The sequence below is a fragment of the Chiloscyllium plagiosum genome, unplaced genomic scaffold (assembly GCF_037043375.1).
Source record: "Chiloscyllium plagiosum isolate Xiang-an unplaced genomic scaffold, Cpla_swu_hap1 HiC_scaffold_10, whole genome shotgun sequence".
Classification (NCBI taxonomy): Eukaryota; Metazoa; Chordata; class Chondrichthyes; order Orectolobiformes; family Hemiscylliidae; genus Chiloscyllium; species Chiloscyllium plagiosum.
The window spans coordinates 83,699,687-83,721,541 of NW_028270148.1; the positions used below are offsets into that span (position 1 = coordinate 83,699,687).

General features: G+C 40.7%; 1 protein-coding gene across 2 annotated transcripts in view; it reads left to right on the forward strand.

The window, feature by feature from the left end:
* LOC122552954 (filamin-A-interacting protein 1-like) overlaps positions 1 to 21,855 on the forward strand; it is a 245,339-nt gene that overhangs the window by 36,964 nt on the left and 186,520 nt on the right. The window lies entirely within an intron of this gene.

Consider the following 21,855-nt stretch of genomic DNA (forward strand, 5'->3'; position numbering starts at 1 on the left):
TGATGTGTTTGCTGTGTTTCCAACCTCCTGCCTGTTTACTTTGGATTTCAGCATCTGCAGTTTTCTTTGTTCCCCAGCATGTATTATAGGCATGCGAGCTCACTACACCATATGAACTGCTGCTCATGATAAAGGTTGCATGATCTAGTCTGATAGAGGAAAACTACTTCCTGGTCTAACTAGAAGAATCTCTTATAATTGATATGATAAAGCTTATCGCATATTAGCAACTGGTTGCAGGTTGCATTAGATGTTAATACTGAAACTTTGAGGAGGATCAAATGTTATATCTCACACTTCCAAGATTCAAAGCTGTCCGTTCCACAAATCTTTATGACATTGTCATAATTAGAATGCTTATGGCATTCCTCAGTCTTAATACTTTCAGACTAATACACAACAGAAAACTCTCATATTATTCAAAGCTTCAATTAGCTGGTAAGGCCTTTTAAAAAAATACATTACTACGTTTGGCACCTGTGCAGCGAGCAGGTGTGGTGGAGATTTTATGCTTGTTTAAAATTGCTTTCCTTGGTAACAGGCAATGGTCTACAGAAAATATGTAACATTGCATGAAACCAATTCTTTGATTATATAATCGCTGATCAAAACTAAACTTTCAATACGATACAGTGTAAAGGCAGAAGGAGTAGCAATGAACATTTGCATTCAGAAAGACCTGGGTGCCCTTGTAAATGAATCACAGAAGGTTAACATGCAAGTTACAGGGAGGTAACTGCTATGCCAGTTTTTATTACAAAGGGATTGGTATATAGGAGTGAAGAATACTTACTACAATTATGCAAGGCATTGAGGAGGCCTCATGAAGGAAATACTATGTGTATTTTTTCACTCTCCTTACCTAACAGGGAACATATGTGCTTGGGAGAGAGTACAACAAAAGTTCATCAGGGATGAAGAGAGTTTGAATAAGGGGAGATTGTCTGGACTCAGTCTATTTAGTTTGGAGTTTGAAGCTTTGAAGAATTAGATAGAATTGGATTGGATGAGAAGGTCGGGGATATCTGGAAGATGGGGTCATAAACCTAGAAGGCAAAGGTATAAAGCTACTTAGGACTGCAATGATTCTGAATCATTGGAATTTTCAAACCCAGAGAGATCAACATAAAGGTCATTAGACATTTGAATACTAAGGGAATTAAGAAATTTGGAGGTTGCATAGGAAGGTAGTGTTGGTATAAAAGATCTGACATGGTCTTATTGAGTGATGAAGCAGGTTCAAAAAAGCCAATGAGCTGCTTCTATCTCCCATATTCTTATAGTGAACTTTTAACGGCTGTGTTTTTGGTAAGCATTGTCAGCATCATAGAAAATGTAAGAAGCGTCACCACTTCAAAAAGAAAATTTTTCTGATGTACTTTGTAAATCAGGAAATGTGGATCTCTAAATAACTGTATACAGAAGAGTCAAATTCACTCCTTCAACTCATTCACTATTTAAAGGAAGGATCACATGGAACAAATGAAAATCCTGCCATCATGAGAGATCCCTGCTTGATGTTGAGAATTTTGAGCATAAAACCATCTCATAATCGCAGGATAGTTTGGGGCAAAAGAGCTTTCCAGCCATATATTGTCCTTCAAATAACAAGAACTTGCATTTATATAGCATCCTTAACATAGCAAAGCATCCAAAGGAGCAGGGAAAGAACATTCTCAATGTTCTTAGTGTGGAGGCAAGTCTACTATGGAGGTGGAAGCTGGCAATGTTGGTATTGCAGTGAATATGTAATTGAAAATTCATCTCGAGGTCATGGACAATACAGAAGTTGCAAATAGTCTGTTAACCACATTAAATCTGGCATCTAGGCTTGATAATGACATAGTTGGCAATGCAATTCAAGGCTATGCAAGTAGAGAGATCTTAAAGCATTGAAGTGCCAGAGAAGTCACAGAGATTGAGGGGAGAGGTTGTGAAGGATTTTAAAAGCAAGGAAGCAAATTTTAATGTTGATGTGTTGTTGAACTGGAAACCTAGAAGGCAAAGGTATGATGGACAAATTGAACTTGATGCAAGTCAGGATAGATGGGTTCAAAGTGTTGGAGGTTGGCTGCGAACTTTAGAATAAAAACAGAAAATGCTGGAGGAACACAACAGGCCTGGTGGCATCTGTGAAGACAGACTGAATGTTTCAGGTAGAGATCCTTTCATCAGGTGAGTCCTATCAATTATCATAGATGTTGGAATACTCAAGTCTTGAAATAACAAATGCATGGATGAAGATTTCAGTAGCAGATATGCAGAAGCAGGGGTGGAGGTGAGGGTACTATGGAGGTGGAAGCTGGCAGTATTGGCATTGCAGTGAATACGTGATTGAAAACTCATCTTCGAGTCAAGTACAAAAGTTGCAAACGATCTGGGTTAACTTCAGATATTTGGCAGGAGACGAACTGAACCAAAGCTTAGGGAATAACTAGTTTTCCTAACTGTGGGAACATTCTGCTCATTCAGTTTGACAAACAGTCTAACAAATCAGAGATGGTGGGGGGATTGAGAAGTGTTGGCAAGATAGAGCTGAGAGTCCTCAGCATACTTGTACAGGATATCACTGTGAAAGAAATGCAGATGGGAAATAGGAGAATGCACAAGTTAGATATTTGTGATTTCCCCGAGGTAACATGCAGGAACAGAAAGAGGAGCCAATGTAGTGAGTGAGGGCGGTGCCATCAAACTGGAAGACATAGCCAAGGTACTGGAGGGGAATGCTGCAGTCAACAAAGGTTGGAGACTGTTGATAAGGGATAAAGGGGAATAGTTTACCACAGTTGGAGTCATATAGTGTTACTTGTGACATTGTTAAGGGTTACTTCAATACCATGACAGCATATGACTCAACATGGAGTTCAGGAAAAGACGGGCACAGAATTGGAAGTTGACAGCATGGTCAACAGCTTTAGAGAGGCAAGAGTTGTTAGCAAAGTACAAAATCTAAACTACAAAATAGTAGCTTTACAATTGTTCCATTACAACAACTAGTCTTAACACCACTCATTCTTTTCATATGATACGCAGTAACTGTCATGAGATGTCAAAATTTGTGTGATTTATATCCATCAGATAGTCTGTCTAAATTTCTAAATGAGTCTTGACTTAAATATGCAAACTGCAGATGACCTTTAACTAGAGACTTGGGGAAATCTACTCCTCAAATGACCAATAAATGCTGAACTGTGGTGATCGTGAGATTGGAGAGTGCCATATGTGATTACACACCTGGGCCCGTATTTTCACTCCAGCGTTGGGTTGCAAGAGAAAAAAATACCATCCAGGCCTCTTCAGGAGAAGTTAGCCTAAAAGGTAGGATGTTCAGTCTGAGATGGAGACTCGAGTTGCTGCCGCCACATACAAAATGGAAGCTGCCACAGAGGTTGACCAGTTCTGAGGTGGGCTGTTTAAAGGACCCACCTTGTTCTCTGGAATTTCAGACCATTTATGCTAAATATTAGGACCTCTAGCCCTCACCCTTCACACCCCTCACTTCTTATGCCTTCCAAAGCAAAACATGCACCTCGACTCATCCCATGGCACCTTATACCTTGAAGAAGAAGCAAAGAGCTTTATACCATCCATGACAAAGCAGCTTACAATTAGATAATATCCAGGCATGGGCTGACATGTGGCAATTAACATTCACACCATGCAAATGCCAGGCAATGGTCATCTACAATAAAAGACAATCTAACCATTGCCCCTTGACATTCGATGGCATTACTATCACTGTATCTCCCAACTATCAACCTACAGGCGGGTTCCATTGACTAGAAACCGAACTGAACTCACTATTATGAATACAATGGCTACAAGAGGCTAAGAATACTGCAGCGAGTAACTCACCTTTTGAATCCCCAATACTTATCCATCATCTTAAAGGCACACATCAGGAGTGTGATGGAATACTCTTCACTTGCCTGGATGGTTGCTGCTCCAGTAACACTCAAGAAGCTTGATACTATACAGGCCAAAGCAGCTTGCTTGATTGGCACCTAATCCATAAACATCTATATCCCCCCATCACTGACGCTCAGTAACAACAATGTGTACTATCGACAATATGCACTGCAGAAATTCATTGAACCACTCTGTCATCCATCTTGATGTTGAGATCATCTTGTTCCATTTTTTATGTTTTTCAAAATGGAGTGGTGAGAACCTCTCTAGGCATTGGCAAGATTCCAATTGATGGGGATTAATGCTTGCTGAATGCCTTGTTAATGTCACAAATCACCTGATTAATATTCAGATTCCCATCTGGCCAAATGTGCCAAACACCCAAACAGAGTGATCTCATTTCCTAGCACCGAAGAATCTTCATGTTCCTGTGCCCAAACTGTAGCGCGATCAATGAGGAATAGATAAATGTGCTCTTCCTCTGCAGACATGGACATCCAACACCCACTAACTCATCAGAAGCATCCCCCTACTCCAATTGTTCACACAGTGCGCTCTGGAAACACTAACTTGCAATGTAGGGTGCACCCAATAATTAATGTCGAAATGCTGCAGCTTGGATAATTTGCACACAGAGATAGGCTCACAGACTGGGCCAGGCTATATCTCAGCGATGTTTCCTTGCTGGCTTAGTGTTTGCTCATATAGCACCCAGCACCATGCTCACAGAATCCATGCCTCACCTTGGCTTGATGTGCCACTTGGCGCAGTCACGCAACCAAGCGGCTTGCCTTGCTGGGCAGCAGTCCTCACTCAACAGGGAGTACATCTTGTTGTGTGTTATATCAACCTCATACCATGCACCATGGGGGCAAACACACTGTGTGCAGCAAGTAAACAGTCATGTCTCACTGAAGTCTAGAGAGGCATCCAGTAATCATGGGTTCCCGAAACAATAAATCAAGCAAAGCCTCTTAATACCAATCAAGAGGATAGTCTACTGTCAGACATCCAGTCAGGGTGGTCTCGGTCAATGGGTCTGCACTTCTGCAGTCTACAAGTCAGTCATGGTCAGTCCATGAGTTCTATAGCGGCAGATTCTGGGGTGGTGGTAGTGGTAGTTGGGGAGAGATGGTTGATGCAGGGGGGAGTGAGGAGGAGTGGAGAGGTTGGGAGTTGGTTGGATAGAGCTTAGGAAATCTCAGCAGCTTAATCTTTGGGACTGGGGTATGCAGGCTCTGAACAAGGGTACTGTAGAATTGTGGAGGGAGACAGCAGAATGTGCACAGGGACGTACTATAAAGAATCGCTGGGAAGGCTGCAATGCAGGATGGAGATGTTATCCATAGCCAGGAGTACTCTGGCTTGCAGATGATGAGACAGCAAATGTGGTCACCTCATTTGCTAAAGTCTGGGTGGGAAGGGTTGGCAGGAGCAGGTTTATGTAGATAGATTGGTCAAGGACTGGGAGAAATGTCAATCCCATGGGATTGAAGTGATGGGCTTCTTGGAAGGGGTGTACAAATATGGGGGCTCACCTGCAAAGTCACTGGAGACCCATGGTGCTGGAAATTGAAAGCACAAAATGAGGAAGAAAATAGTTGTGAGCACTCTCGGACTGGTTGGGGTAAGTGTCTCGACCTGTGTGGGAATCGTAGTGAACATCCATCATAGGGTTTTTAAAGAGGAAGAACGTTGGTTACAGGCCTATGTAACAGGTTTCCAATTGCCTGGCCATTCTACAACACTGACCATCTTTGCATGTTATTGCACACCCACTGCTTAACAACTCTTTGACAGCTACGCCTTTGTGCACAGAGGAAGCCAAAGACTGAGAATGTCGAATGAAGAGAGACATGGGTGTGAGCAGGATTCAACGCTATGTACATGCATGTTCCCCCAGCCTCCAATGTCTCAGTAGCCTCTTAGCATACATCTCCATCCAATAAGCCTCGTGTGTGGCCATGAGCTGGTGTCAGCTGGTGTGAAAGTGTGTTTAGCCCTTAAACAGGGACACTTGCAAACACATACAACATCAAGAATATTTCTGCAAAGATTAGTATTAACTAACAAACCTTCTTCGACCATGTCACCAAAACGCCCTCAGTTGTATTTTTTATAATTTCTCCCTCCCATTGTGTCTCAGTATATTTCCTGGTTCCATGGCTGGGGTTGGAGGGATACTGCATTTTGTGGAGCCCATTGGCCCTGGTGGCCTAATGGGGCGCCCCATGGGGTTCTTGCATCTGGACATGCCAGACATGCTTCTTACCAGATGCACTCTTTTTGATGAGTAGTTTCAAGAGCTGAAAGGGACCAGGCAGTTTGGAGATGGAGGACATGGCCACTTCTGCAGTGTCCAGAGTGGAGACTGCTCGGGAGGCTCTGTGCAATTCCACTTCCAGCTGGGTGCTTCCTGACACTGCCTTATCTCCTTGTGAGAAAAGGAGCACCTGGATTAGGGTCAAGGTACCCCGTCCCCCTGTCAGAAGCCAATCTTCAGTACTGAGGACTAATGGCTGGGTCTGTGGAGCCCAGGCACCAGTGTCTCTTCAGCAGCCAACCTCCCTGAGGATGCTGGGCCTGTCGCTGAATGCCAGCCACTTGCCTGTGTATGGGGGAAGGGAGACAGTCATAGGACTCACTGCACTGATGCATCTCCAGAGCAATGAACACCAACGTGTCATTTCTGCTTGTCTGCTGCTGCTCTCTGTGTATTTGCATAAAGTCCCTGATTATTGATGCTACAGCCTCATCTCATGCCTGGTCTTAAGCAGGCACCTGGTCAAAAGCACTGCTCCATGTGCCAGCAGTTTAGGATGTTTCTTTCTCAGCCAACTGAGGAGCTGTCACAGTGAGGATCTCATCAGACTGTGGTCTGACACTCTGTCTGTTACAGTTCCCATTTGGGCTGGTGGTGGGAGTACAGGAGGCAATCTTGCCAATGACTCCTCAAACATCTTGGTTGTTTTCATTCTTAGAGGTCCAGGAAGGTGCTTCTCAAGAGCTTGGAACATTGGAACTTGCAAGATGAAAGAGAAAGAAGGCATCTAGTCAGTGGTTAGAAGTGGTACGCAATGACTGAGATAGGCATCAGGGTTAAGGGGAGAGTGGCAGTGTCATGCAGAGTGATATGTACTCAGTTAGCAGGATGTGTATGTCTCAGCATCTCCGGTAGAGCAGTCTCTGCCATTTTCTACGAGAGCCGATTCTGTTCTTGTAGGTGTGATGGAACAGAAGTCGGATATTTCCCACCTATAAGGGCTTGTCCTGCTTTGCAATGGGCTGTCTTTTCCTGTAATGGAAGTAAGGTTGTGGGGGTGATGGGAGTGCAGGGGTTGGAGAGATCCAGTGGAAGTGTGTGAGCTGACAATGGGTGGAACTGGTGTTGTATGTTGAACAAAGGTAGAGTCAGCACCGATGGCATGCAGGGTTAGTGGGAGGCTGAGGGGGAAAGCAGATGAGGGAAGTTGTTTCAGGGCATAGTGGGATTGGAAGAGCATGAGCAGCATGAGCAAGTTGGGCCGAAGGGCCTGTTTGCATGCTGACACCTCTATGATTCTATGACCCTTGCAGAGAGCTGAGTGCAGTGACAGAGATAGAAGACAAATGCAAGAGCAGTTAATAAAGCATACAGTGTCCTTGGCTTTATTAATCAGGGCACAATGTACAAGAGCAAGGACTTGATGTTCATTTTGTTAGACTTCGGCTAGTGTATGGTGTATCTGCCACATTGTAAGAAAGATGTGAATGTATTTAAAAGAGTGCAGATATGGTTTACAAGAATGGTTCCAGGAATGAGAAACTTCAGTGATGAGGACGGATTGATGAAGTTGGGACTGTTTCCCTTGGAGACAAGGAGGCTGGGAAGAGATTTGATTGAGGTTTCAAAATCACGAGCAGGCTGGATACAGCAGTTAAGGAGAAGCTGTTCCCACTTGTTAAAGGAACAAGAACAAAAGAACATTGATTTAAAATAGAGTACAGAAGCAGCAAGAGTGATATAAGGATGTTTTTTCACTCTATGAGTAATTAGGGTATGGAAGTAATTAGGGTATGGAATTCACTGCCTAGAAGTATATTGAAGGTAGGTTCAATTGTGGCATTCAAGAGGGCGTCAGATAATTATTTAGATAAAAATAATGTGCAAGGGTGTGGGGAAAAGGCAGTAAATTGGCAAGAGGTAATGATGCTCGTTTGAAGAGTTGGTGTAGCCACAATGGGCTAAATAGCTTCTTTCTGCACTGAAACAATTCTGTGAAAGAGTGTGAGGTAGTAGAGAGAAGAGTGTAATACTTTGTGTGATGGAGTAAGAAGCTTAGTGACCATCCTTCTGCATTGCTGAAGCTTCCTCTGTATCCTGGAGATAGTACTTACCCTGGCGGTGACCTCAGACCAAACTGGCAGAGTCTGGTAGCTCATCCTCTTCTGGCAATGCTCCAGGAAGAGATTACCTTTTTGCTGCACCTCCCCTTTGACTAGAGCTTCCAGGTCCCTGTCAGAGAATTGCAGTGGCATCTTGCCCTTTTCTTGATATCCTGTGCAGGGTAGCTGCACAATGGCTGTACACACCATTGTCCAGAGCTGCTTTTTAAAGATGGCACAAGTGCAAGAAATGCTAGTGTTTCAGTGGATTCCCACTGAGTAGCAAATTGTTCCAAAAACAGAAACAATGGTGACATGGAATGGAAACGAGATATGGGAGATACCAAAGGGGCAGGGTAAGTAAGAAACCCCATTGAATCTGTTTTTCCATGCAATATGATCACAACCAACCCTTCACACCAAAATCATATTCCCCCTCTAGTTCAATGACATCACCACTATGCCACCATCTCCCCATAATCCGTGATAGAATGGCCATGTAGAGATTCTGGATAATGTAAACCTAAACAATACACCAGAATTGCTCATCCATGTTTGGCAGTTCATCTATTTTTAGTTAATGCAGCTTAAACTGAAAAATCTTCTGGGACAAGTTCAATTTGTGATCAAGCCCAGGTATCTTTCTGTGTTACAGAGTATTACTATAAAATATAATTCAGTGTTGAATGGAGTTATTGACATCCTTCCACTTTTATAGATCTGCAATCAAAAATACTTGACACATTAATAGTGAGCCAACTCAATAAGATTCAGATATCTGGATATATTGAAGATTACAATTTCAGAAACCAAAAGAATGTACTCCAGCAATTGAAAAAACGTACAATTGGCAAATACAAATGGCAGCAGCATGTGGTGGGGGGAGGGAGGGCGAGACATTGTAAATGTTTATTTAACCACAGAAGAGATTGTGTGGCTTAGGTTCTTGGCTTCAGTTACCTCCCCTTATCCACAGATATGGAGTTTTCCATAATTCATTTTCAGTTCCATGCTACATAATGCGTAGGTCAGACAGAATGTCTACAAGTTGTTCTCAACCAACTTCGTGGATCCAAAACAAAATTAAAAATTGAGCTAAGCAGTTTGAGAATAAAGGGAAAGTTTTTTTTAGCAACAACTCTTTGATAGTTTCATAGTACACGATTTGGCTTCAAGAAACATTACAGTTCCAATTGCTGTTATGAGGTTTATAAGCTTGTTTACGCTTTAGAGATGTGTCTTTAAGCTAAATGAAAAGGTTCATGTGACTTCTTCTGAAGTCTCCCTGACAAATCTAGTTGGCTTGATTGTTAGAGATTAAAGGGGTCTAACAAAGAACCTTCCAACATAGGAACAGACCCTTCGGCCCTCCAAGCCTGCGCCGATCCAGATCCTCTATCTCAACCTGTTGTCTATTTTCCAAAGATCTGTATTGCTCTGCTCCCTGCCCATTCATGTATCTGTTTAGATATACCTTAAATGACGCTATCGTGACGCCTGTACCACCCCCGCTGGCAACGCATTCCAGGCATCCTCCACCCTCTGCGTAAAGAACCTTCCACGCATATTTCCCTTAAACTTTTCCCCTCTCACCTTGAAGTCGTGACCCCTACTAATTGAGACCCCAATCTGGGAAAAGCTTTTTGCTATCCACCCTGTCCAAACCTCTCATGATTTTGTAGAGTAACGTGGTTTGACAGTTAAGAAAATGCAAGGTATTTACATTTGGAGACAGTGCAGCAGCTAACAGTGAGTCTCCAATGAGAATATCATGTTGAAAATAGTTGTACTTTAAACTGCCTATTACTTCCAAGAGAGTAAATGAGAATGTAAGTCTCCAGGATAACTGACCAGCACCTCTACCTGGATATAAAATGCATTTGGTTTCTGTTGGCACGGCAATGAGCTTTAAGATTGGAAAGGTAGAGTAGAAGTTCATGAGATGTTGGGTTATCAGTTTTCCTAAATTATCACAGAATATCACAGACAAGTTAATTTGCCAAGATCAAGGAGAGAGGGGGAGAGAGAGAAAGAGCAGCAAGAGGCTGGAAGTTTCTATTGTTTCCCCTATTCTGGAATGCGGATGAAAGCTTTTGCTTGGATTAGAAAGACCAAATTCAAAGTGTGTCAAAATGACGATGGAAAGTTTGCCTGGCTTTAGTGAGAGGGCGAATTCCCCAAGAAAATTTGCACCATGAAATACATTTCTGGTGTTAAAAGTCTCCAAGCTGTAAGGTAAAAATATGGAGAGTAAACACTTGGGAACATAGGATCATTTTTGATTGAATCTGGGAGGATGAATGTGTCCTCAAAAGAATATATAATATAAATCTAATCATTTTTCTTGTGTTGCATTAAATGTTCTGTTTTGTGGTTGAAGTTAATATGGCCTACAAAAACTAGCCTGAATACTCCAATGACTACATGATAATTGAAGTAGTGTAGACAGAAATTGTGAGTTGGGACCAAATGGACTCCCAGTTACAGCAGAGTCCATGGGAATTGACTGGAAAATTGATGACTTCACTGAAAACTTTCCCACCTCTGGAACCCTTGAAGAAATCCCTAAATCCATGAGAATTTAGAGGGTTCCACTTCTGATAATTTACTAGTTACCTAGGAAATGTTACACAATTAAAAGCTTAGTTAAAATCCCATGCAACTATGATGTTGAGCCCCAACTTGTCACACGCCCCTTCAACTGCACCTCTCCTAGCCGCTTATACCTCCTGGACCCAAGACAACTAATTGAGTCCTGCTCCATACCAACTGGCTCATCCCCAACTGAAATATCTTATCGATTTTCAGGGAAGGCTTCTCTCCAGGAGGATCTTTTGCCACATCTTACCGAACTTGCCTCATTTTTACCACACTTCTATGGCATCATCCAATTCTAGCCCAGTGTTACCACTTGCTGTACCTGGAATGGCTTTCCACTGCCAGGATGTCGCTGAATGGTCTGGCTTCTCTGGCATTTGTGCTAACTTTAAAGGCCATTGGGTACCTGGACTAACATTGTAAGTCCAGATCTGACCCAGATAGTTCCTGACATTTGCCCCAGGCATGGCAGACCAGTGAAAAGTGACATTTCACTTTGTGGACAGGGACCTGGTGGATGAGACGATGTAGAGTCAGATGTCATCTTCTCCTGGACCAGCAGAGGGTGCCACAACACCAGACCTAGGTCAGTGTAGTTTCAGCCATCTGGAGGGAGGCAGGTGAAGGTCAATGTCCTTCTCCCACTCCACCAGTATAAGTGCCAGTTTCTTCTGACATTCACTCTAGTTCTGCTACTGCACACACCCCCCACCAAGGTTCATATACTGCCACTCTTACGAGGGCCTACAATATCTCTGACCCACCTCAACTCTCAACTCTTTGCAGGTCCTCTGTGCTGCTTGGGAAACCTCCGCCTGCACCAAAAGTAACAGTAATGCCATCCACTTCATCTCCCTAAATAGAGTCATAGAGGTATACAGCATGGAAACAGACCCTTCAGTCCAACCCGTCCATGCCGACCAGATATCCCAACCTAATCTAGTCCCACCTTCCAGCACCCGGTCCATATCCCTCCAAACCCTTCCTATTCATATACCCATCCAAATGCCTCTTAAATGTTGCAATTGTACCAGCCTCCACCACTTCCTTGTCTCGTTCCAGGAGAAAAACTGACCCCAAATGGGAAGAAAAACTCAAGATAGCTACTGGGTTGTCTCATTTTTGAGTCCTCATCCTTTCTGAGAGGATCCTAACTCTCATCTTGACTTGAGTGAGGGCTGCTGACAACCATGACAAGTAATGATTGGTGTGGGAGAAATAGACTCTAATTCGTGAGGCACTGGCAGCAGTTCTGGTGAAAGAGAGAATGAGATGGGTTTCATTTGAACAATGCTGGAACCAGTTTCTGGGGCTGTAGATAGGGCTGTAAACTAAATAGTGGGATGAAGATTCAATTGAAGGCAACTTCAGAAAAATCAAAAAGAATCAAGAGAGATGTGCAGTGTAGTAAAGAGGTGAACGATAATCAAAGTGCAAAAATTAGAACCAGAGGGGGTAATAATAGAAAAAAACATAAAGTTTAAGGTTTTTTTGGAACTTATGCAGAATTTGTTGGAAAATGATGAGTTGACTGCAGATACAGAAATAAATTATATGACCTTATAGATGTTCAAGACATGGTTATAAGATGACCGAGGCTGCACACTCAATATTCAGAGGTATTCAACATTCTAGAAGAATAGGCGATAAGGAAAAGGGGATTGGATAGCTTTGTTAATAAAGGAAAGTATCAGTGTGGTGGTGTGTGAATGGGAAGATCTTGTAACAATCTCTATCATGAGGCATAACGTACTTGACAAGGTAATGGGACTACTCTTTGAGAATATGTCACACTGTAGACTTGGATCTGAAATGGAAAGTGTACACACTCTGTTGATGACCTGGATATATAATTCTATGAATGGAGAATGAGACTAGCTGGATAAATCTTATGGGAGCCAGTACAGGCGTGATAGGCTGAATGATCTGCTATACTGTAAAATTCCATGATTCTATGACTAAAGGCAGGACCTAATTGCCTGGTTTTAAAGGAAGTGGCTGCAGAGATAGTGGAGGCATTGGTCAAGATATTCCAAAATTCATTGGATTCTAGGAGGGTCTCTGCTAAAGTGACACCCTTGTTCAAGAGGGAGGGAACAGAAAACAGAAAACTATAGACTTAGCCCAGCATCTGTCATTGGGAAAATGCTAGAGTCCATTTTTAGGGAAGAAATATCAGGGCACTTAGAAAAACTTCACACTATCAAATAGAATCAACATGGTTCTGTGAAAGGGAAATAAGGTTTGTAAAATTTGCTACAATTCTTTAAGGATATAACAAGCAGGTTTAATAAGGGATGTTTACAGTGTATTTGGATTTCCAAAAAGCATTCAATAAGCTGTCACAAAAAAGCTAATTGCACAAGATATGATTTCATGTTATTGGGGGTAATGTATAAGCATTGATTGACGGTTGGGCGGCACGGTGGCACAGTGGTTAGCACTGTTGCCTCACAACGCCAGAGACCTGGGTTCATTTCCCGCCTCGGGCAACTTTCTGTGTGAAGTTTGCACATTCTCCCCGTGTCTGCGTGCTCCGGTTTCCTCCCACAGCCCAAAAATATGCAGGTTAGGTGAATTGGCCATGCTAAATTGCCTGTAGTGTTAGATGTAGGGGAATGGGTCTGGATGGGTTGCTCTTCGGAGGGTCGGTGTGGACTAGTTGGGCCGAAGGGCCTGTTTCCACACTGTAGGTAATCTAAAAAAAACACATAGGAGACAGTGAATTGGGATGAAGGGATTTTCTTCAGGTTGGAAAGATTTAACAAATGGAGTATCATATCACTCAGTCCTTGGGCTCAATTATTTACTATTTATATCAATGATGTGAAGGAGGAGGTAGAAAGTAATGTATTCAAGTCTTTTAAGGTTACAAAGTAAGTGGGAGGGCATGTAATGGGTCATAAAGAATCTGCAAGGGGCTATAGATAATTGAGTGAATCGGCAAAATCCTGACAGATGGAGTTTCATGTAGGAATGTGTCATGTCAAAGAATTTTGGTCAAAGAATCAAAACACAGGCTATTATTTAAATGAAGAGACAATCCAAAAAAGTGCAGCTCGGAGAGATCTGGGTGTTCCAGTGCATGAAAACTGAAATGTAAGCAAACAGGTGCAGCAAGTAATTAAGAAACAAATTGAATTCCGGCCCTCCATAGTGGGTGGAGGGATGGTGGCGGGCTGGGTATGGGTTTCAAAACCAGTGAAGTTTTGTTACAACTGTGTTAGGCTGCACCTGGAGAACTTTGTGCAGTTTTGATGTGCATGTTTAAAAAAGAATATATTGACATTGGAGGCTATTCAAAAGAAATTTACTAGGCTGATTGAAGGGGCTAATTTATCAAGCATGGCAAAACAGCTTAGAATCTTTATTCATAAGAGAAGGATGAGGGACAATCTTACTGGAACATACAAGATTCTGAGGGGACTTGAGAGTTAGGTGTTGCGAAGATGTTTCCCCTTGTTGGTGGTGCGGGGTGGAATCTTGGCCTAGGGGACGTGGTTACAGAATAAGTGAATACTCACTTAAAGCTGAGGACAAAGGAACATCTTCTCCAAGAGGATGGTGAAAGTCTGAAATTCTCTACCCCAGAGATTTGTGGAAATTAGATCACTGAGAAAAAATTAAAGAGGAGGTGAATAGATTTTGTAACTATCAGGGAGTTGACGGTTATAAGGAGCTGGCATGAAAGAAGAATTGAGGCTTAAGGCAGATCGGCCATGATCATGTTAAATGGTCGGACAGGCTTGAGGGTCCAAATGGCCTACTCTGTTCCTATTTTTAAGTCATTATGCTTTATGTAAGCTTCCTGCCTTGGTGTTTGCTGTAAACGGCAAAGCAGTAGGCAGCATTGTGTGCCTGCTGTCCCTATTTAAGGGACAACATGCAAAAGGTAAAGTAAGGTAAGGCAATGCAGAGATGTTGTGATTATTCAGGTCAGCTCAAGCTGAGTGGGTGTTAAGAGAGTGAACAAACAGCTGGAGATGCAGCCAGGTCCGGGCATGAGCTGGGTACATGTTCCTGAGAACATAGTCTCCTTGTTGTAAAATTGAAATACAGAAGAATGCACTACGTGAGTTGGAGATTTTACATCAAGAGGATGGCACATGTTGGATGACAATGTCCATGGAGAATGCCCTGAGATGTTACTGCATGGTGACCAACATTGAGAGTCTTGACAGTGTTCATGGTTTGAGTCCACCATGGTAGATGATGCAATTTGAATTCAATAAAAAAAAGAATAAAAAAAATCTAGCCTAATGTCAACCATTTGAAAACTGTAAATTGTCATAAAGCTCATCTGGATCACTAATGTCCTTTAGGGATTAAGGAAATCTGCTGCTCTTGCCTGGTTTACCCTACAAGTCACACCAGCCCCACAGCAATATGGTTGACTCTTAACTGCTCTATGGGAAATTAGGAATGGGCAATAAATGCTAGCCTCGCCAGTAATGTCCATAAACAAATTTTTTAAAAATTCCCCTCAATAGGCAACTCGCCACTGCCTAGTAAGAATCTCACCTCTCTGACTGGAACTAAATGAAAAGATGCAGCAAGTTATTCCTTAGACTGAAAGAGACCTTTCTGGACTTCTCACATCATTCTGCCACATTTCTCACCATAGCCCATGTTGTTCAGGATTCCACCCACAGTGTTCAGTCAAATGCTTTTAGCCTATTACAATAAATGTTTTCAAATACAAAACCTTGTTATGTCAATGTTTGGCTCTGTAATGTAAGATCAGATTTCTTTTTTAATGTTATTGGTCTCTATGGGGATTGTAACACACTCAATAATTTAGTGACAGTTGTTTGACAGGCTACTTTAAAAGTTAATGTCTTATTTATAACTGAAGGATGCATGCCAACACAGTTATGAAAGCTTTTTTTTCCTTGGGCAGCTTTCTTACAATTAATTGACAAATTTAGTTGGAAGTAGTTCTGTATCACATTGATGATTTTAGTAACACATTCAAATACAGCTCGGCACGATTTGCAGTTTAATTTTCCTGACATTATACAGATGTGATGGATGGATTGTACAGTCGAACTGAAGTCATGATAGATATAAAATGAAAACCTGTAAATCCCTAAGATGCTGCTTTCCCAGCGATGCCATATTTCCCAACTATCTTATTCCAGAGGGAGGTCAATGAGTGAGTCAAGGCAAAAAGGAATTCCACCTTGAATTTCCACATGAAAGGAAGTTGCAATCACTGTTACAAGACATTTACTTCAGGGAGGAAATGTTAGAGGAAGCATTGTATATTACATTTTATTCTTCTGAGGATTTGAAAGCCGCCTGCCAGATTCTACTTCATTAAAGATGGTAAATGATGGATCTCAACATCTGTTTAGCTCCAGACAAAAAAAATATTAAAAGTCTGTTGTTGATCAAGATGGAATAATTGTCTGAATATCTGGAAAAAAATTAGTTCAGCAAATCTTTTTTGAAGTTGAAGGTTTTAGTGATATAGATCACAAGAGCATTATTGTGTTGGGTCCATTCAATACAATTGCTTGAAAATGATATAGGCAATTGGGTGTTATCATTTCCTGGTCACAAAGGTGGTATCATTGGGAATTTAGGAACTTAGGGAACTTAAGAGCTCCAGTTTCACTATGGATGACCATGTTTACTAAAGCAAAGAGGGAATTCCTAAACTAGTTAAATCATTGATTAGACCACACTTTGAATATTAGTGGTCTTTTGACTTTGGGCAATTGTGTGAGTTGGGTGATTATCAGATCAGTCAAAAATTGTTAATGTTATCATTGGAAGTTAAAACTATTCCCAGTTTCAGGTGCTTTGGTTTGGGAAAGAAATCAAGACCTGCGTGTAGAGGAGATTCTGCCATTCCCAAATTACAATCTTTAGTAATGGGGGGAGACTGGTGAGGCTGAGTTCTTTTTTATTTTGAAAGCAAACAAGGGTTAAGAGTAGAATTAATTAGCCTATTCAGAATAATTAATAGTTTTGGTAAAGTTAATAAAGTAAAAATTCTTAATTAGTTAGTGAATTTGTTTTTGTGGCAGGGAGCAATGTCCAGTGGGGTTCTGCAAGGATCTGTATTGAGGCTGTTGCTGGTTTTGGTTTATATAAATGATTTAGGAAGGTTGGTTAGTAAGATCATGGATGATACAAAAATTGGTGGGGTGGCAATTAGTGAAGAGGATAGCCTAAGATCACAAAAGGATATAGATGAGCTGATTTGTGGCAAATGGAATTTAATCTGGCTAAGTGTCAGGTGTTGCACTTGGGCAAGAAGAACAAGGTAAGAGAACATATGACACATGGTAGGATCTAGGAAGCATGGAAGTTTAGCATAGAGTTTAGGAGCAGGGAGGTTGTGCTGGAGCTGTATAAAATGTTGGTTAGGCCACAGCTAGAATATTGTATGCATTTCTAGAATTCACATTATTGGAGGGATGTGGTAGCATTGGAAAGAGTCAAAAGGAGATTTACCAGGCAGCTGCATGGGTTGGAAAGGATAAGTTATGAAAAGATATTAGATAGACTGGCATTGTTTTCCTTGTAGCAGCAGAAACTGAGCGGTATATGACTGAGGTGTACAAAATCATGAGGGACATTGATAAGGTTCATAGGAAGAAATATTTTCCCTTGCTGGAGGAGTTAATGACCAGAAGGCATAGACATAAGCAAGGGGCAGGAAGTTTAAAGGGAATGTGAGGAAACATGTTTTTACTCAGATGCCCTTATCTTTCTAGATGGAAAGGGTTTGAATCTTTGAATTTCTGCAGCGCACCTTTGTAGATAGTAGCAGCAGTGCGTATGAAATATCGGTGCAGAGTGACTGAATACTCATGGATGCAATGCCAATCAAATGAATTGTTTTGTATTGGATGGTATTCAGCTTATTGAGAATTTATTGGAGCTGCACTCAGTGATATGGGTAGAGAATATTCTTTCACAGTTATTACTCCTATTTTGTAGATGGTTGATAGGCATTGGGGAGTTAGGAGATGAGTTACACACTGCAATATTCTCAGCCTCTGATCTGCTCTTGTAGCCATAAAACTAATTCAGTTCAGTTTCTGATCAATGGCAACCCCAAGGATGTTGATGATGGGGAACTTAGTGATGGTGTCACTATTAAAACTCAAGGCGAATTATTAGATTGTCTTTGTGAGATGGTTATTGCATGGCATTTGTGTGGTGTGAGTCTTGCTTGTTACTTGAACATCTCCACTTCTGACCTTATGATGGAAGGGAGGTGCTCATTTTACTGGTACAGGCTCAGTGGGATGAATGGCCTTTTTCCATGATGTGGATTTGTATGACTCTGTGACAAGTCTCAGACCAACCTTAAGGAAAAGAACAGATAGGTTAGGAGACATTCATTTCTGGAAGACACGATGAAGCATTTGATACGGTACTGCATAAAATAGGAGCACATGGTACTGAGGATGGTATATATATATATATATCATGAATAGAAGATTGGCGAACTAATAGAAGGCTATAAGAATTATCTCAACTGATAGAATTGGATAAGGGGAGCATTTTCAAGTTGGCAACCTAGGTAGAGCCCACAGAATCATTGCACAGCCCACACTTATTTATGATATATACTAATAAGCTGGATGAGGAAAGTGCATGGACTGTTGTCAAATTGCAGATAATGCAATAACAGACAGGAAGGCAAATAGTGAGGATGATAGAGTCTACCAAGGACTATGGATTGGTTAGATGAGTGGGCAAAATCTTGGCTCATGCAGTGTAAAATGGGAAAATATGAAGTGATACACCAGGAAGAGGAAGGAGGAAAGAGCTGAATGTTATTCAAATGGAGAAAGATTTCAGAAGGTCACAGTACTGACGGATTTGAGGGTACTTATGCATAAATCACAAGGAAGCTAACAGTTGGAGTCATAGAGTCATAGAGTCCTTTTGAGATAATGATTACAGTGTACAGTATAGCTATGTAAAATAAAATGTGTGAGACAATTTGACTGCATCAGATCTGAAGAAAAGCAACATATTTATTAATGTATATTCATGCTCATTTAATGCTACAGAAATCAGATGGAAGAAAGATTAACTTGGAGCAGTCATTTGTGGAGCATAGATCTGAACAGTTTTAAGTAATATTTAGTTTTTTTCCTAGTTTCTTCGTTGTGTTATTTTTCACCAGTGTTTCACAGCTTTCTAATAATATTTACAAATATTTCACGATATTTAAAGTTATATTTCTCATTTTCTTCCAATATAACAGGATTATCATCAAATGGTTAAGTGTGCATAATAATAAAAAAACCCACTCACTATTTTGTTCTGTCCACAAACACACAGTTTAAATTTTTATCATTGCCCCATTTGTTTAGGCATTATTGAGACAAACCAAAAGTGTTTCTGCTTTCCTTAAAAATAATACCTTCTGAATATACTCCAATTTAAAAGGTGCCCTTTTAAATATTTAGCAACAGCAGATTCAGATGTTTGGCATTTGAGCATTTAATATGATGTCATTATGCCCAAGAGACCCAGACATGTGCAAAAGAACAGTGCGAGGGAGCAGCCACATGTCAGAAGCCAATTTATTGAAAGGTTGAACATTTAACAGCAACACAGATCAAATATCCAACTACAGGGAATTCCTCTTCACAGCCAACTCATTAACCTGTTAAAACTTGGCTCAGTGGTAGCACTTTGTCTCTCAGTTAGATTGGGATTAAATTTAAAACAGAATTAAAGTAGATTTCTATCCAGATATGTAGATTAGTTTTGATGGAATGCTACATTGTCAGATGTGTTTTCTTTTGGATGAAGTATTGAATGAAGGCCCTAATTCTGTTCTGTTGAATATAAAATATGTTTGGAGATTTTTTTAAATAAAGCAGGTGGTGTTTCTTAGTGTCCCGATTCATAAGCCTCCCTAACACAGCAAAACAGTTTAACTTTATCTTCTTCAAACTGCTTTTTGTGCAATGTTGTGTAGGAGTTGACGGCCACATTTTCAATGATAACAGCACTGACTACATTTTGGAAAATAGCTCATTGGGTTTTAAGAATCCAGATTTTATGAGGATTTCTTACGTGTCTATGAGGAAGAGTAGGATAGTAAAAGGAAAAAGTGAAAGGAAACATACTTTCTGTTTTCCTATTTCAACATTATGTTACTCTGATTAACATGTAAAAATGTAGAGAATGATGTTTCAACCTTTTTGTTACAACATTTGTGTTGTAATATATACAGTTTTGTGTGGGAATATTTCTGTGTTTGTTCCAACAAAATATGGCATTACATCAGCTTTAAATATTTATTTTATTAACATGATGTTTTTGCCACCTGTTCCTGTGAGAACACTCCACCCATGGGCTGACTGACTTCCAGCAATCAGTAACAGAATCAACATGGAGTTACAGTTGAACTGATGAATCAACCTAAAATGTGAGCTTTGTTTCTCTCCATAGATGCTTCCAGAACAGCCAAACCTTTCCAATAATTTGTGCTTTTATTGCAGATTTCCAACATCCATTGCACAGCAATTTGTTGTAGAAAAAAACCAGAAGAATATATTCACTGTTGTAATGTTGTAAACATGAGCCAATTGTGCACAGCAAGATCCCGTAATCCCCAACATGATAATAAGCAGTTAATCTGATTTTTTTTACCTAATTCAGTACATTCGGTTCTGCTATAACACATGTTTCTTCAATGTGAATTAGCTTTAAGATGATTGAAGAATTTAGACTGTTGTTTGTTGAATGCAAACTTTCCTTACCTATATTGGCTATAACGTGATTCCTGCCTCTATTAGTTTAAATGGCGCAGCTATTGTGCAATACGGGTAAAGCAAGATCACACAAGAATGGAACTATTGTGTTATACCAGAACCAACTGTACTTTTTAAAGTTATGTAGTGATTTAATAATGTAAATTTGAGATATAAATGTTGGCCATGACTTAGAAATAATGCCCTGATCTATGAAATAATGCCATGAAGGTTTTTTTAGATGCAGCTGAGAGAGCAGATAGGATCATCATTTAACATCAGCAAAATAACAATAGCGCTACACTCCCTCGGTATCACCCAAATCCTGTTCAATCCAAGGTGAAAGTGCTACCAACTGAATTGGTTTGATATTTTTAGAAAAGCTACATTTGTTTTACTAGTGTTCTTTGAATACTATTGCAGGACAGTGCTGTTGGAATTGTATCTGTTAATAAATGTACCTTCAAACCAATTTTACATACTTAAACAATGGCTAAATCAGTATGAAATGAGATCGTGGTGATATTTTTTGGAAATAGTATCATTGAAAATGAAAAGAGTAAGATTCAAGAACTGAAAATTTTGAAATATAAACTTTAGAATATTGGAAATACTGAGCAGGGCAGGCAGCCTCTGTGAAAAGGAACAGTTAACTAATTCTGATGACAGGTATTCAATGTGAAATGATTATTTGTAATTCTTCTGAAAACTTTTGTCTGATTCCCTGAATAGAGACTTGAAGATTACCCAAAATGAGGTAAAGAGAGTCATATTTCAAACTGGTGCTATCAAAGAACCATTATAAGCATTTAACTAGGAGTACAGAAAGGTACAGAACAGCCTCAGATCTGTTTAAAGCAGTAATAATTGAAGGTTAGAATTTTCCTTTATGCAATGGCCCCAGTGTCAAACAGATCCTTAACAAGCAGCTATAGAAATCAGAGAGAGACACTTTGATACATTTGAATGAATTGGCTTTGAGGAAGAGGAAGTTTTCATGAGCTTGGAAGTGGATAAATCTCCAGGCCCCAGCTGCTGTAGGAAGCAAGGATGGCAGGAGCTTTGACATTAATTTTCAAATCCTCTCCCTCCACAGGAGGGATGCCAGAGGACTAGAGGACAATTAATAAGGTAACATTATTTGAGAAGGGTGGCAGGGATAAACGAGGAAACTACATGCCAGTGAGTCTAACGTGAGTGGAAGGGAAACTATTGGAAGCAAAATTCTGAGGGGCAGAATTAATCT